The 14,136-nt window shown below is 39.2% G+C and overlaps 1 protein-coding gene and 1 non-coding gene across 4 annotated transcripts in view; both read left to right on the top strand.

The window, feature by feature from the left end:
* The first annotated feature begins 342 nt into the window (after window positions 1-342).
* Window positions 343-14,136, top strand: part of PCYT1A (phosphate cytidylyltransferase 1, choline, alpha) — a 51,090-nt gene continuing 37,296 nt past the window's right edge. Inside the window, exon 1 of one of the 3 annotated variants that reach the window (XM_029939528.1) lies at window positions 343-491. The gene's annotated coding sequence lies outside the window, so the exon portion shown is untranslated. Of the gene's footprint in view, window positions 503-524; window positions 868-14,136 lie in introns of those variants that run through there. The other 2 variants (XM_029939527.1, XM_029939529.1) reach the window with 2 other exon arrangements.
* On the top strand, window positions 8,422-8,528 carry LOC115293012. Its single transcript, XR_003909285.1, has one exon. It is a non-coding gene; the product is annotated as a U6 spliceosomal RNA (small nuclear RNA).

Raw genomic sequence — 14,136 nt, 5'->3', positions numbered from 1 at the left:
CCAGGCCGGAGTGGGGAGATGGGGGCGGGAGAAACAGAGCGGACAGGTCCTCCCTGGGGGAACCTTGCCAGGAGCGGGGCGAAAGACAAGCCGCCGCTTCAGGGATCTTTACTGACTGCCAGAGAGCAGGCGCGACAGTTCATTGCCTTGTCTGCTCACGAGGAGGTTCTTCACCCCGAACTCCAGTTCCGCATGGAAACCGCCCCTTGGCCACTTCGCCTCTAGTGTCTGGTGTTTTCTGCTCAGCCCCTCCCTACTAAGGGCCTCTGTGGAGGCGGAACCACTGTGTCAGGGGTGGTGGTTTTCAGGGAAGTGTCGCTGTCGGATTGACACGAGGGCGGGCGGTGGGCGGGACTTCCGGCCCGCTGTTCCGTCAGCTGCCTTTCCCGGGCGTCTCCCCGCAACCTCCTCAACTTCTCTTGTCCGTGACGCGGCGCCTGGGAGAAATCCGACCGGACGGGGGCCGGAGGAGCGTGACCTCACCGCTGCAGGTGAGGACCCGGTGAGTGCATATCCTTGCGGCTGTCTTTGAGAGAACAGACCGTGGGGCTAGGACCGCGAGGAGACTGAAAGAAGAGTGGGTCAGTGACAGCAAAGGGAGTTTAAGGAGGGGGCTGTAAGGCTACTGTGACCCAGAGGGGCAGTGACAGCGAGGGGACTGTGACTGAGATTTAGCTGCTTGCGAGGCGTGTGCGACCCCGAGGCAGTGAATGCTAAGGACTCTGACCTCAGAGAGCACGAGGCAGAGGCTGCGAGAAGACTACGATCGAGAAAGTATGAGGCAATGACTCGGAGGAGATTCTGGTCGATGGATAGTGTCTGTGAAGGGACTTTGATCTAAGGGAGCATGAAAGAGCGGCCGCAGGGGTACGACGAGCAGGAACTTTAAGGGGCTGGCTTGGACGCCGGTGTGGTCTCAGTGACTGGACATGGTGCTGCAGGGCTATGTCTGGGCACTGGGTGTGGTTGGATGGTCATGACTGGGTAGAGAAGGCGTTTAGTGTAAGGAACACTGGTCTGGGACCTCTCAGACCCAAGTTCAATTTTATGGACAAACGGCCTGTGGCCGGGGAACGTAGCCTCAGGACTGAGCTACAGTTTCTTCATCAGTGAATGGGAAGTTTGGACTAACGTGTCCCGGACTGTGGATTCCATCCTATTACTGGGTTGTGAAGTCCCATTTAGTGGATAGCACCTGAATTTAAAAAAAAAAAAAAAAAAAAAAAAAGGACTACAATAGAAATTTTCAGTGCGTTCACATTATAAGGGTTAAGTATTGTTTCATGAAACTTGTTTCAGTTATCTGTGTAGAAGATTATATCAGATGGGTTTCATATATCTTAAAATGCGTGAAATGTAGTAAAAATGTTTAAAAACATTGGACCAGATTATTTTGAGTTTTCCTGCAGGTCTAGAATGCCATGATTCTATGTTTTGGAGACTGTGTAGATGTACAGAGACTGGCTCTGGCTGGGGCAGAGGCCCCATCAGGGTGACCTAACCGGAGAAGGCTTCCCAAATGTAAGTGCAGGTGACTGGGTATGACGGAGGCTTGAAACTCACGATCTCAGGTGGGAGAGCTAGAACTCACGTTTTGAAATAGGGACAGTGATATTTATAGAGGCAGTGAGGATACAGGGTTTGTGATAGGAAAAACTGCTAGAAATAGACTTTGAGAAAGAGGAAGCTTTGAGGAGGGTAGGAACAAGGCTTATTAGGAAGGGAACTGAAGATAGAGACAAAGCATTCTGCCAAGAATCAAGTGGGAGTAGGGAGATATGGCCTTCAGAGTCCTTTTTGATCTTGATATTCATGGTTCTGTAAGTACTGAGAATGGCTGGTATAAACGATATTAGCTAAGAATGGTATTATGCAATGATCAGTGGTAAACAGATGGTGACCATCATGGGGAAGAAAGGAAGATGCCTAGAAAGTCAGTAGTGGTGACTGGAGTGCCATATCAGAGAGGCTGTGATACGTTTTGGTGTCCATCTCTGCGATTTGTACACTGGAGGCCAAGACTGGCATACTGGGATGATACCATGTTGTGGGTCATGTTTTAGCTGCTGGTTTTATTCCCTACTGTGATCCCATTTGTGAGGGTGGTTGGTGATTGCGGATGAAATGAACTAAAGTGAATTTCAGTACCCCCTCTCTACAAACCTTTGTAGAAGGTGCTCCTGATTGTACCACCCACTGTTTTTTTTTAGAGCTGTTAATAGAGGAAACTTGACGTAATTTTAATTTATCTGGCACCGCATTTATCTGATAACCTAGTAGTCAGCCCTACCTCCTATACACGTATGCTTTGTGATCCAGGAAGGGGGTTCAGGAAGATTCTTGAGTGGTAGTGAGTTGTGAATGATGGGGGAGAGCCTTTGATTAGCTAAAAAATGGCTAGTTACACCTTTTCCTAAAACATTAGATGTTTACTTGGCTTACATGCTACAGAACTAAAAGGAACTATTCAAGAATTTCTTTCTGTAACCGAATATGGTTGGCCCTTAAACAACACAGGTTTGAGCTGTGTGGGTTCACGTACATGTGGATATTTTTTCAATTAATACAATACTGTATTTTTTCTTCCTTATGATTTTCTTAATAAAATTTTGTTTTCTCTAGCTTTATTGTAAGAATACAGTATATAATCCATATAATATACAAAATATGTTAATCAATTATCTGTGTTATAGGTAAGGCTTCCAGTCAACAGTAGGCTATTAGCAGTCAAGTTTTGGAGAAGTCAGAAGTTCTATGCAGATTTCAACATGTGTGTGTTAGGGGGCAGTGCCCCTGATCTCTGTGTTGTTCAAGGGTCAGTTTTATGTGCTTCAAGGTAACTGACTTTGAAGAGAAGACATTTAGACTTGGGGACTGCACTACTGCCTCTGGGGTCTTTTATCTTTGTTGAATGAAAGGATTTTTTTTGATCTACCTGTTTTCTAAATTCCTTTCAAAAGCCAATAAAATGTCCTGATTGATAGAGAATGAACTTTATTCTTTGCTTAGCCTGTGATTTCTCTTCCAATAAACAGGTGAGGTTTTATTTTTGTTGGGGACTTTCTTGTTGCATATATGATCCTTTAGGGAAAATAATCTAGACAAAGCCTTGGATTCAGAAATCCCAGGTTACTTTATCTGATGTTAACACTGACTCACTCTGTATGGGAAGAGTTGTTTGATTTCTCTAGTTTTAGCTTTTCTATCTATGGCAGAGGTTGCTGTTTGTCTCTTTAAACAGTCCTTTAATAATCTGAAACATATGCCCACTTACCAATTTTGTATACAATCTCATGGCATTTGTATACCACCTGACCCTATTCATGATTCCCCTATAGAGCTGTCTAATTTCTAGGTTAGACATCATTCCCCTAGGGAGCCAAATAATTTTTCCGTATCAAAAGCTGATAAGAATTAATTTATAAAATCTATACAGAAAAGGCAAGAATAATAATTTGCTATTGTTATTAATGAGTAATTACAAAATATCTAGTAATAATTGTAATTTTATGCTTTTCTTTTCACATATTTGCATAACTCTGACCTGAAGTCAGATCTTTTGACTCTTTTACTAATAGAGAACTCCCTCTTCTACAGTTCAGTCAGTAAATTGCAGTATGTGCCAAAATTCCACTCCAGAAGGGGTGGGGGAAGAACTGTTTGTGAGTCTCTAACAGATATTTGGCATTGTGTTAGGTTTGTTTACATACATTATCTCATTAACATAAATAATTGCATTGCTTGTATTTTACTGTTTGCAAACCAGGTTAGTAGATAGATATATAGCTGGATTTTTGGTTTTTATTTTGTCTTTTTCCTCCTTTCCTTTGATAACTCTCTTGTTAAAAGTTAGATTAGTTTGAAGCTTTCTGTATTTGGACTAGAGTGACTGCCAATGACCAGGGGAACCCCTGGCTGTTAGATCACATTCACAACTAGTTGCAAACTGCTGTGAAGTGAAGGCTAGTAAAAAAAAAAATCATGACATATGGTCTTTGCTGTATGCTAGAGAACAAAATGCTGTATAGCACTTAACAGAAAACAGGTCATTTTTGGTTTTGTTTTTAGGTGGTTTTTCTTATCTAAAGGTAGTTAGTTATCTTAGATGTGATTATCCTTGTTTATTTTTTGGCCCTAGTGTAGAAGGTTTTTTTTTTGTTTTTTGTTTTTTTAAGAGTAGAAATTTAAATCTTTTTGTGCCACGAACGCCTTTGGCAGTATGGTTGATTCCCTTTTGGAATAATATTTTTATGTGCAAAAAATAAAATACAATTATAAGGGAAACTGTGTTAAAATATAGTTATCAAAATGTTTTTTAATATGTGTGATATAAGGTTATATATCCTTTTTATTAACATAGTAAATAGTGTTTGCTATCAATGGATCTTATAACTATAGTAACTCTTTTTTAAAGTTTATTTATTTTAATCGCTTCTCGGCCTTTTGGCTAAGATCAAGTGTAAAGTTTATTTATTTTGAGGGAGAGAAAAAGCATAAGTGGAGGAGGGGCAGAGAGAAGGGGAGAGAGAGAATCCCAAGTAGGCTCTGAGCCAGATGCAGGACTCAAACTCACAAACCCATGAACCCATGAGATCATGACCTGAGCCTAAGCCAGACGCTTAACCAATTGAGCCACCCAGGTGGCCCTAATCGTAATAACTTTAAAATGATCATATGTTTAGACGGTATTTCAAGATTTTGTAATAAGCATAATGTCTGAATATATCTAGGATTTCAATTGGTAACAAAGTCTATTACTGTTGTGGCTTATGTTCATAACTAGAGGCAGTGGTGAATTTGCTAGAGATTAGTAAAAATGAAGATATGAATTTTTTTGGTCCAAATCCCAGACTCCCTGAATTTATCGTAGACCCTGCCTTAGATAAATTCTGTACCTCACTTTAGGAAGAGCAGAATCTAAACACAGGGTTTATTCACTGAATCTTGTAGTGGAAAAGTGGCAGAACAAAATCATTCAACCATAAGAATTATTACAAGCGTCCCTTGTGGTTTTTAGTATAATCTCTTTCCAAACAAAATTCTAGCGTGTGGCCAGGTCCAAATATAAGCTTTATTTTGTTCTAGGGCAAACCCAGGGTCTGGCACAGAGTAAGCGCCCACTCAGTGTTTGTTGAAGAAATTAGAGGGAAGAGATCAAGTTCAACGATAAGATCTTAGATGTAGCAATATACAGGCCTCAGATATTGACGCCTAACTCTGATCTCTGGTTTAAACTAATCTCAGTGCAGGTTATGTTGTGACATTTACTCTTTCATTTGGAATTTCTTAAATCAGGCATACTCAGGACTTATTCTATATAGTGTAGTAATATATACAGATTAGTGATATAAATTGCAGCAATCCTGTATCAGAAAGTTATAGCACAATTTCTTGAAATAATCATATTCCTAGCACTAACTTCTACATTACAGCCGTTTGTATAATGTAGTTAAGGTTTGCTACCAAATTACTGATAAAACTGGTTCCATCTTCATTTAGGGTAAGAGTTGGCAAATTTTTTTTTTTTTTTTTTTTGGTAAAGGGCCAGATAGTAAATATTAGGCTTTACAAGTCATAAAATCTCTGTTGCACCTACTCAACTCTGCAGCTATAGCACAAAAGCAGCATAGACAGTATATCAGTGAATGGGCATGGTTGTGTTCCAGTAAAACTTCAGTTACAAAAGAGGGAGTGCGCCATTTTTGGCCTGTGAGCTGTTGTTTGTTAATCCCTGATCTAGGAGGTCTTCTGGCTCTTGAATCCAATTCCTCCTCCTCATTATGGGTTAGATATCCTCTCTCCCAACTTTAAAGGCCTTTATACAACGGGTGATATGACTGCACTCTTACCTTTGGAAAGGCCTGAATGTACAGCAGATGACGCGATTAATGCTAAGAGTATTAGATGCACTTTGACCTAGGAGTTCATAGATTTTGCCTCTTAAGAGCACCACTTAATTGGGGCACCTCGATGACTCAGTCAGTTAGAATCGGACTTCAGCTCAGGTCATGATCTCACAGTTTGTGAGTTGGAGTTTGGCATTGGGCTCTGTGTTTCCCTTTCTCTCTCCCACTTCCCCACTCATGCTCTCTCTCTCTTTCAGAAATACATAGACATAAAAAAAAAAAAAAAGAGCGCCACTTTATTAAGCTCTGCAATGGTAGAAGCAGGCAAAGATCCGAAATGTAAAGTATGTTTGCTCACTCAGCTTTGGAACTGGACATCATGTAAAAAGTAACCATTACTTAGCATATGGTTTTATTGAGGAAGATAATATTGTCTCAGAGATGGGAGAAGCAGGAACAGAATGCAAAGGAAAAGTTCATGTTTGCTCTTTTTGCAGATAGTTCCCTGTAGTACTCTGTCAAATTCAAAGTCAGTTTTTGAAACTTGAGGAATGTATGTGATTGCAATTTGCTATTACTTAGGTTGTTGCAGAGGTTAGGAAGCAGAATCTACCTCCTCTTTCACCCTGGAGTGCTTACTAGATCTATTAGCAATAAAGAAGTAGAATTGAAGGGATTAAATCAAGTTCTTAAAACTGTACTTACAGGAGCCTTTCATCTTTAAAACACAAGCACGTGCATGCCAGTACCTAGATTTTGTCTGCCTTCGGATACATATTGGAAAAATGCTTTACTAGATTTATCTTCAGTATCTCCTCCCTGCCACCCTTCCCACCTCACACACATTTCCACTTCTTTGTGCTTTCTTAGTAGCAAGTTTAGTGCATCCAAGCAGGCATTTATTGGAACATTGAAGAACAAGACAAGCAGTGTGTACTGGGAGGTGAGTCAGCAGAAATGGAGCCAGATTTTTTGAATCTGAGTAAAATCACAGGCAAAATACTATGTTCTGTATCTGGAAAGTGATTTGGAGACACTAATTCATTTAATAGGCTTGGCACTGGTCTGGTGGTGTGGCAGTTGTCCATATTTAGAATTTGTGCGTGACTGGGGAATTTGACTATGGTAAGGTGACTAATCTAGGGACTAAAAAGGTAGCAATGTTGGAAAGATCAGGCCTTACAAATGCTGCACTCTCGCTTTCAGCTTCCTTTGACAAAGAAATGTTTTGTAGGATAAACTGCTAAGGAAACAGGAAGTTTTGGTACACCCCGATGAGCTCATGAGGGAGGCTATGTATTCTGTCTTCACTACTTTCATTCGCACTCATCTTAGCTTAATGTGGATGCTATGGTTGGAAGCCAGGATGCACCTGCACAGTATTAGGTAATTTCCCACTCCCCATCCTCATTTTGATCTTATGCCATATTGGTTCATTTCCCAGCCCTTATTGTCTTCTGGACAGCCTGTTTGTATGTGTATTTCTCCCCCCTTATTTCAAAAAAAATTTTTTTTAATTTATTTATTTTTGAAGGAGAGAGAGACAGAGTGTGAGTGGGGGGTGCAGAGAGAGAGAGGGAGACATGGAATCTGAACAGGCTCCAGGCTCTGAGCTGATAGCTCAGATCTCACATGATCTGAGATCATGACCTGAGCTGAAGTCAGATAAGATGCTTAACTGACTGAACCACCCAGGTGGCCTCCCTTCTTGAATATAGTTGTTTTAAAGCCACCTTTTCCAGGAAGAACGTGCAACTACTTAAGGGTGTTGGTTGATTACCAAGGTGCAATTGTCATAAATGGAGAGTTTGGGAAGTATTGTTCCTCATTGTTGTAGGTATTCAGTTACTGGGCGATTGTGAATATGGTATAGGTGATGTGGTTTTAGATACAGCAAAGTTTCAGTATAATGAACTAAAAGCCAATATGTATTTTCTGTCCTCAGTATGTCCTCATCCTCCCACATGCCTTTTCTCAATAGCAAACTTAATGTGTCTTGGTAGGCATCTGTTGTAACTTTTATGGAACTGGTAATTTTTTCCAGTAAGGCATTAATAATTAAAGGAATTCTTTTTTTTTCTAATAAGACACCAATCATTAAGTTATTCTATATACTTTTGTGGTGTATAAGTTAGTAGATGTGAGGAAGCATGGGAATGGTCTGAGAGAGCCAATGAAAAATGTTTCTTCAGAGATTTATCAAGATAAAATTTAAAAAGTAGTAGTAGTTCTAGAGGAAAGGCATGAGGGTTAAAATCTTTATGATTTCTAACTTCATTTAGAGTTATCGTTGTGGAATGTCTGTGACCTTCGTGTTCTCCATCTCCTAAGAAAGTAGATAAGGTACAGAAGTGATTTACACGAAACATCAAAGTTATTAGATTCATAGGATCTTAAGGCCTAAGTTTAAGTCTGATGTGTAATGTTCAGTTTAAAGTATGGTGTAAAATGGAGTGTTAAGACACAAAAATTATTTTTAGAAAATAGAAGAACTATATGTAAGCAGATAAGGAAACAATACATTTAACAGGATGGGTCTTTTGTTGTGTCATCTTTGATACATTTATAAACTGATGTGCTCGCTTCGGCAGCACATATACTAAAATTGGAACGATACAGAGAAGATTAGCATGGCCCCTGCACAAGGATGACATGCAAATTCGTGAAGCGTTCCATATTAAAAAAAATAAAAATAAAAATAAAAAAATAAAAAATACACTGACAAGAACTTGACCCCTTTCCAAGAAAACAAAACAGTAATATATAAAGTGCTTTTCAAAAATATCAGAGTGGTTTTTTTATACTTAGTATATTTATTCAAATAGTTATTGAGTGCCTACTCTGTGCCAGAACTCATTGCTAGGTCTTGGATGCATCAATTGTGATTTTTGTGGTCCCAAGTCATAAGAAACCCAGTTTCACTCACTTAAGCAAAAAGGGAAGTGTATTGGTTGGCATAATTAGACAGTTGAGGATCTGAATGAATTCTCTTCACCACAAGCTTGCTTTCTCTGTGTCCGTGCTGACAATTTCAAAAAGGGCTCACTCCTGGTGATAGGTTGGGGCACTAGATTGTCACAGGATGGTTCCCAAAGCCATGTCTCTAGGGTCAGATCCACAGAGAAAGGAATGATCATCTTTGTCCAAGCATTTCCACCTGGTGAGTTCTGAAATTTACTCTGACTGGACTGACTTAGGTCACCTATTAATGACTCTCTCTTGCTCCCTTCCTGCCCCAGTCTATGGCCAGGAGAGAGATGTGCTGATTGGTTTAGGTTTGGCACGTGCGATCTGGTGCTAGGGTTTGAGATTGAGGTTTACACCGACCAAAAATCAAAGTGAGTCTCCAAATGAAAATGGACTGTCTTTGGAGCAGGAGGATTGAACTGTGGGAAGACAAACAACAAATCTCCACTTATCAGGGAGTTTATAGTCTAATTTCTCATTTGACCCTTAGCATGACTTAGAGATTAAGTACATTTTATTAGAGCCCTCCTTAATCATGTGAAGAAATTCTTAGAATCAAGGGACTTACCTTCACCTTGAGGTGAGGTACTAGAAGGAGCTAGAATTAAATCCCAGTTTATATGATATGATTCCTAGTCTCGTGCGCTCTCTCCTCTTCTATTTTGGCCCAAACCAAAACAAATCCCTAGAGTTCTTCGAGTAGTCTGTCATCGATATGCACAGTGAGCAAGGGAGCCCACTGTTTATAAAAGATGAAAGTAAATTCCTGTCTGACAGAATATAGTAAGTGGTTTTGATTAACTTCACATATGGCCATTTTATATACTAGGTAGCGTAGTGTTGTTAAGTGGCACAGACTCCAGAGCCAGAATGCTTAGGTTCAAATCTTGTTTTTGCCCTGTCCTAGGTGTGTGACCTCAGTTATTTAACTTAACTGTGCCTTAATTTCCTCATTTGCAAAATAGTATTACCTACCTTATAAGATTGTTGCGAGGGTTAAATTATTTAATATATGCAGAAGTTAAAAGTTCTTGGCCATAGAAAGTATTCTATAAATGTTAGCTATAATTATTATCATCACTATTATCATCATGATCTTTGGTATTGTGATAAGAGAAATATGGATTGTGTGATAATGCACTGAAACAGATTGACATCATTAAGAATTTTAAATATATTCTGTATTCTGTTTTCTAAAGATAAACTCTACCATGTTTTATATTGTATTAACCTAGAGTATTAAGAGTGGATCTTATTTTGGCTCAGGTCATGATCTCACAGTTCATGGAATTAGGCCTCACATCGGGCTCTGTGTTGGGCTCTGAGCTACTGGCTCAGAGTCTGCTTGGGATTCTCTCTCCCCCTTGTCTCTCTGCCCCTCCCCCTGTGCATATGTGTGTTCCCTCTCAAAATAAATAAATAAACATTAAAAAAGAGTGGATCATAACAAGGGGATCCTATTTGATTCCTAGCTTCTCAGTTTACTGGCTATGCGACCTCATCTGGTATTGTCACATTGGTATATATGACATATATCAATCCTGATCAATATTTTCATCAATGACTTTGATGGAGACATAAAAATTTTTTAAGTTTACAGACTACATAAGATTATGATAAATAACTAATATTATAGATGGCAGTCAAGATTTGAAATTATTTTAACAGATTGGAATAAGCAAAAAGATCAGCCAAAATGGACTTTCACAGGATAATAAACCAATAAATGTGTTTTTACACAGCCTGTGTTCGAATGTCCTGGTGTGCCATGAAATGCCTCCTGAGGTAACCCAGTCCCGTTTCAGATAACTCTTGTTCCTAAAAAAGGAATTATTATGTTTAGGTAAATTTATAACTGCATCTTCCAACCAATAATCCGTTTTTTTGTTGACTTTCACAGAACAATTGTTTGCTCTATCCAACATAACAAGCATTCAGATATTTAGAGATAGTTATCAGGTGCCTTCTTGTGGAGTATAGTTTTATATCACGTTGTATACTATAGTAGTTAGGGGTGTGTAGTCTGCAGCCAGCCTGACTGAATTTGATTCCTAGCTTCTCAGTTTTCTGGCTATGTGACCTCATCTGTTTCTCAGTTTTCTCATCTGTAGAAATAGTGTTAAAAAACAATATATCTATGTCAAAGGATTGTGAAATTAAGGGAGTTTTAAATATTGTTAAGTGTTTAGGTATACAGGTGTTGTATAAGTGCTCACTGTTAGTAGTGGTGGTGGTAATATTTCTTTCTTCATCATAGCTTATTATCAGACTCTAGAAGGGGTGCCTGGGTGGCTCATTTAACTATCTGACTCTTGGTTGTGGCTCAGATCATGATTTCGCAGTTCGTGGGATCAGGTCCCAAGTTGGGCTCTGCGATGGCAGCATGGAGCCTGCTTGGGATTCTCTCTTCCTCTCTCTCTGCTCCTCACTCACATGCACACATACACATTATCCCTCTCAAATAAATAAACTTAAAAAAATATCAGAATCTAGAAAAGTTCTTGCTGCAACAGTAGTTCTTAAGTGGGGGTAGGAGGGGGGGAGATATAGGAGGAGATAGAGCATATTTAATATTTTACCGTATTTTTTCATTAAAAGTATACTTTATATAATAGCAATCCCAGGGAGGAAGACTTGACCAAATCTTTTTGGATATAGGAGGTACACAGAAGTCAAACTTTAAGGCAGACGATGACAACTACTAATACTAAATAATATAGTAGCTAGTATTTACAAGCACTGCTGTGTGTCAGGCACTGAGCTAAGGCTTTACATGGGTTACTCCGTTTGAAACCCATTTGTTAGGTGATGCAACTCTTGACGATGAAGGAATTTGTCCCAAGTTCTCATGGCTAATAAGTGGTAGAGACAGGATTCATATTTAGGTAATCTGACTTTAGGATTTGAACTCTTTTAATCACTACACTATGCCACTGGAGTAAGGTTAAGATTGCTTTGTTTCTTAAAATGGAGCATGGATAAAAAATACTGAGAAACACTGCCTTAGACATTTGGTTAAAGGTGTTTATATAAGGCAGATGGAGAGATTTTGTTTTATGTACTCAAATATGTATTATGTATTAGTATTACTATAATTTAGCAACGGGCTTTGTAACATATTAATAAAAACAATGGTTGCCTTTATTCTTTCTATGTGAAGTTTACTTTAGCTTTTTTATTAAATAATCATATATATCCTTTCTCTTGCCTCAAATCCTCATTATGATATTTTATATTTTTTGTATGATTTTTAAAAAACTATTTATTTTGAGAGAGAGAGAGTGAGTTTTTTGAGGAACCTCCACACTGTTTTCCAGAGCAGCTGACCAGTTTACATTCCCACCAACAATGTAGGAGGGTGCCCGTCTCTCCACATCCTCGCCAGCATCTCTAGTCTCTTGATTTGTTCATTTTAGCCACTCTGACTGGTGTGAGGTGGTATCTCAGTGTGGTTTTGATTTGTGTTTCCCTGGTGATGAGTGATGCTGAGCATCGTTTCAGGTGCCTGTAGGCCATCTGGATGTCCTCTTTGGGGAGGTGTCTGTTTATGTGTTCTGCCCATTTCTTCACTGGGTTATTTGGTTTTTTGGGTGTGTAGTTTGATGAGTTCCTTGTAGATTTTGGATACTAGCCCTTTATCTGATATGTCATTTGCAAACTATCTTTTCCCATTCCGTCAGTTGCCTGTTAGTTTTCTTGATTGTTTCCTTTGCAGTGCAGAAGATTTTTATCTTGATGAGGTCCCAATAGTTCATTTTTGCTTTCATTTCCCTGGTCTTTGGGGATGTGTCAAGTAGGAAATTGCTGCGGTTGAGGTCAAAGAGGCTGTTTCCTACTTTCTCCTCGAGGGTTTTGATGGTTTCCTGTCTCACATTCAGGTCCTTCATCCATTTTGAGCTTATTTTTGTGAATGGTGTCAGAAAGTGGTCTAGTTTCATTCTTCTGCATGTTGCTGTCCATTTGTCCCAGCACCACCTGCTAAAGAGACTGTCTTTTTTCCATTGGATACTCTGTCCTGCTTTGTCCAAAATTAATTGGCTGTACATTTGTGGGCCCAGTTATGGGTTCTCTATTCTATTCCATTGGTCTATGTGTCTGTTTTTGTGCTAATACCCTACTGTCTTGATGATGACAGCTTTTTGTAGAGGCTAAAGTCTGGGATTGTGATGCCTCCCGCTTTGGTTTTCTTCTTCAATATGACTTTGGCTATTTGGCGTCTTTTGTGGTTCCATACGAATTTGAGGATAGCTTGTTCTAGCTTTGAGAAGAATGCTGGTGCAATTTTGACGGGGATTGCATTGAATGTGTAGATTGCTTGGGGTAGTAATGACATTTTCACAATGTTTATTCTTCCCATCCATGAGCATGGAATAAAAATTTTTCCATTTCTTGGTGTCTTCTTCAATCTCTTTCATAAGTTTTCTATAGTTTTCATCGTATAAGTCTTTTACATCCTTGGTTAGGTTTATTCCTACGTATTTTATGGGTTTTCCATGCAATTGTGAATGGGATCAGTTTCTTGATTTCTCTTTCTGCTGCTTCATTATTGGTGTATAGAAAGGAAACCGATTTCTGTACATTGATTCTGTACCCTGCAACTTTACTGAATTCATTGATCAGTTCTCGAAGGCTTCTGGTGGAGTCTGCCAGGTTTTCCATGTACAGCAACATGTCATCTGCAAAAAGTGAAAATTTGACTTCTTCTTTGCCAATTCTGATGCCTTTTATTTCCTTCTGTTGTCTTACTGCTGATGCTAGGACTTCCAGCACTATGTTAAACAACAGTGGTGAGAGTGGACACCCCTGTCGTGTTCCTGATCTCGGGGGGAAAGCTCTCAGTTTTTCCCCACTGAGGATGATATTAGCTGTGGGCTTTTCATAAACTGCTTTTATACTGTTTAGGTAAGGTCCTTCTATTCCGACTTTCTCAAGGGTTTTTATTAAGAAAGGGTGCTGTATCTTGTCAAATGCTTTTTCTGCATCTATTGACAGGGTCATATGGTTTTTATCTTTTCTTTTGTTAATGTGATGTATCACACTGATGGATTTGCGAATACTGAACCAGCCCTGTAACCCAGGAATGAATCCCACTTGATCATGATGGATAATTCTTTTTATATGCTGTTGAATTTGATTTGCCACTATCTTGTTGAGTATTTTTGCATCTGTATTCATTAAGGATATTGGTCTGCAGTTCTCTTTTTTTTGCTGGGTCTCTGTCTGGTTTGGGAATCGAGGTGATGCTGGCTTCATAGAATGAGTTTGGAAGTTTTCCTTCTATTTCTATTTCTTTTTTTTTTTTCTTTCTTTTTTTTTTTTTTTT

This window comes from Suricata suricatta, chromosome 5, assembly GCF_006229205.1.
Source record: "Suricata suricatta isolate VVHF042 chromosome 5, meerkat_22Aug2017_6uvM2_HiC, whole genome shotgun sequence".
Taxonomy (NCBI): domain Eukaryota; kingdom Metazoa; phylum Chordata; class Mammalia; order Carnivora; family Herpestidae; genus Suricata; species Suricata suricatta.
Note: the sequence above shows the minus strand (reverse complement) of the source record. Positions and strands in the feature narration are given on the sequence as shown.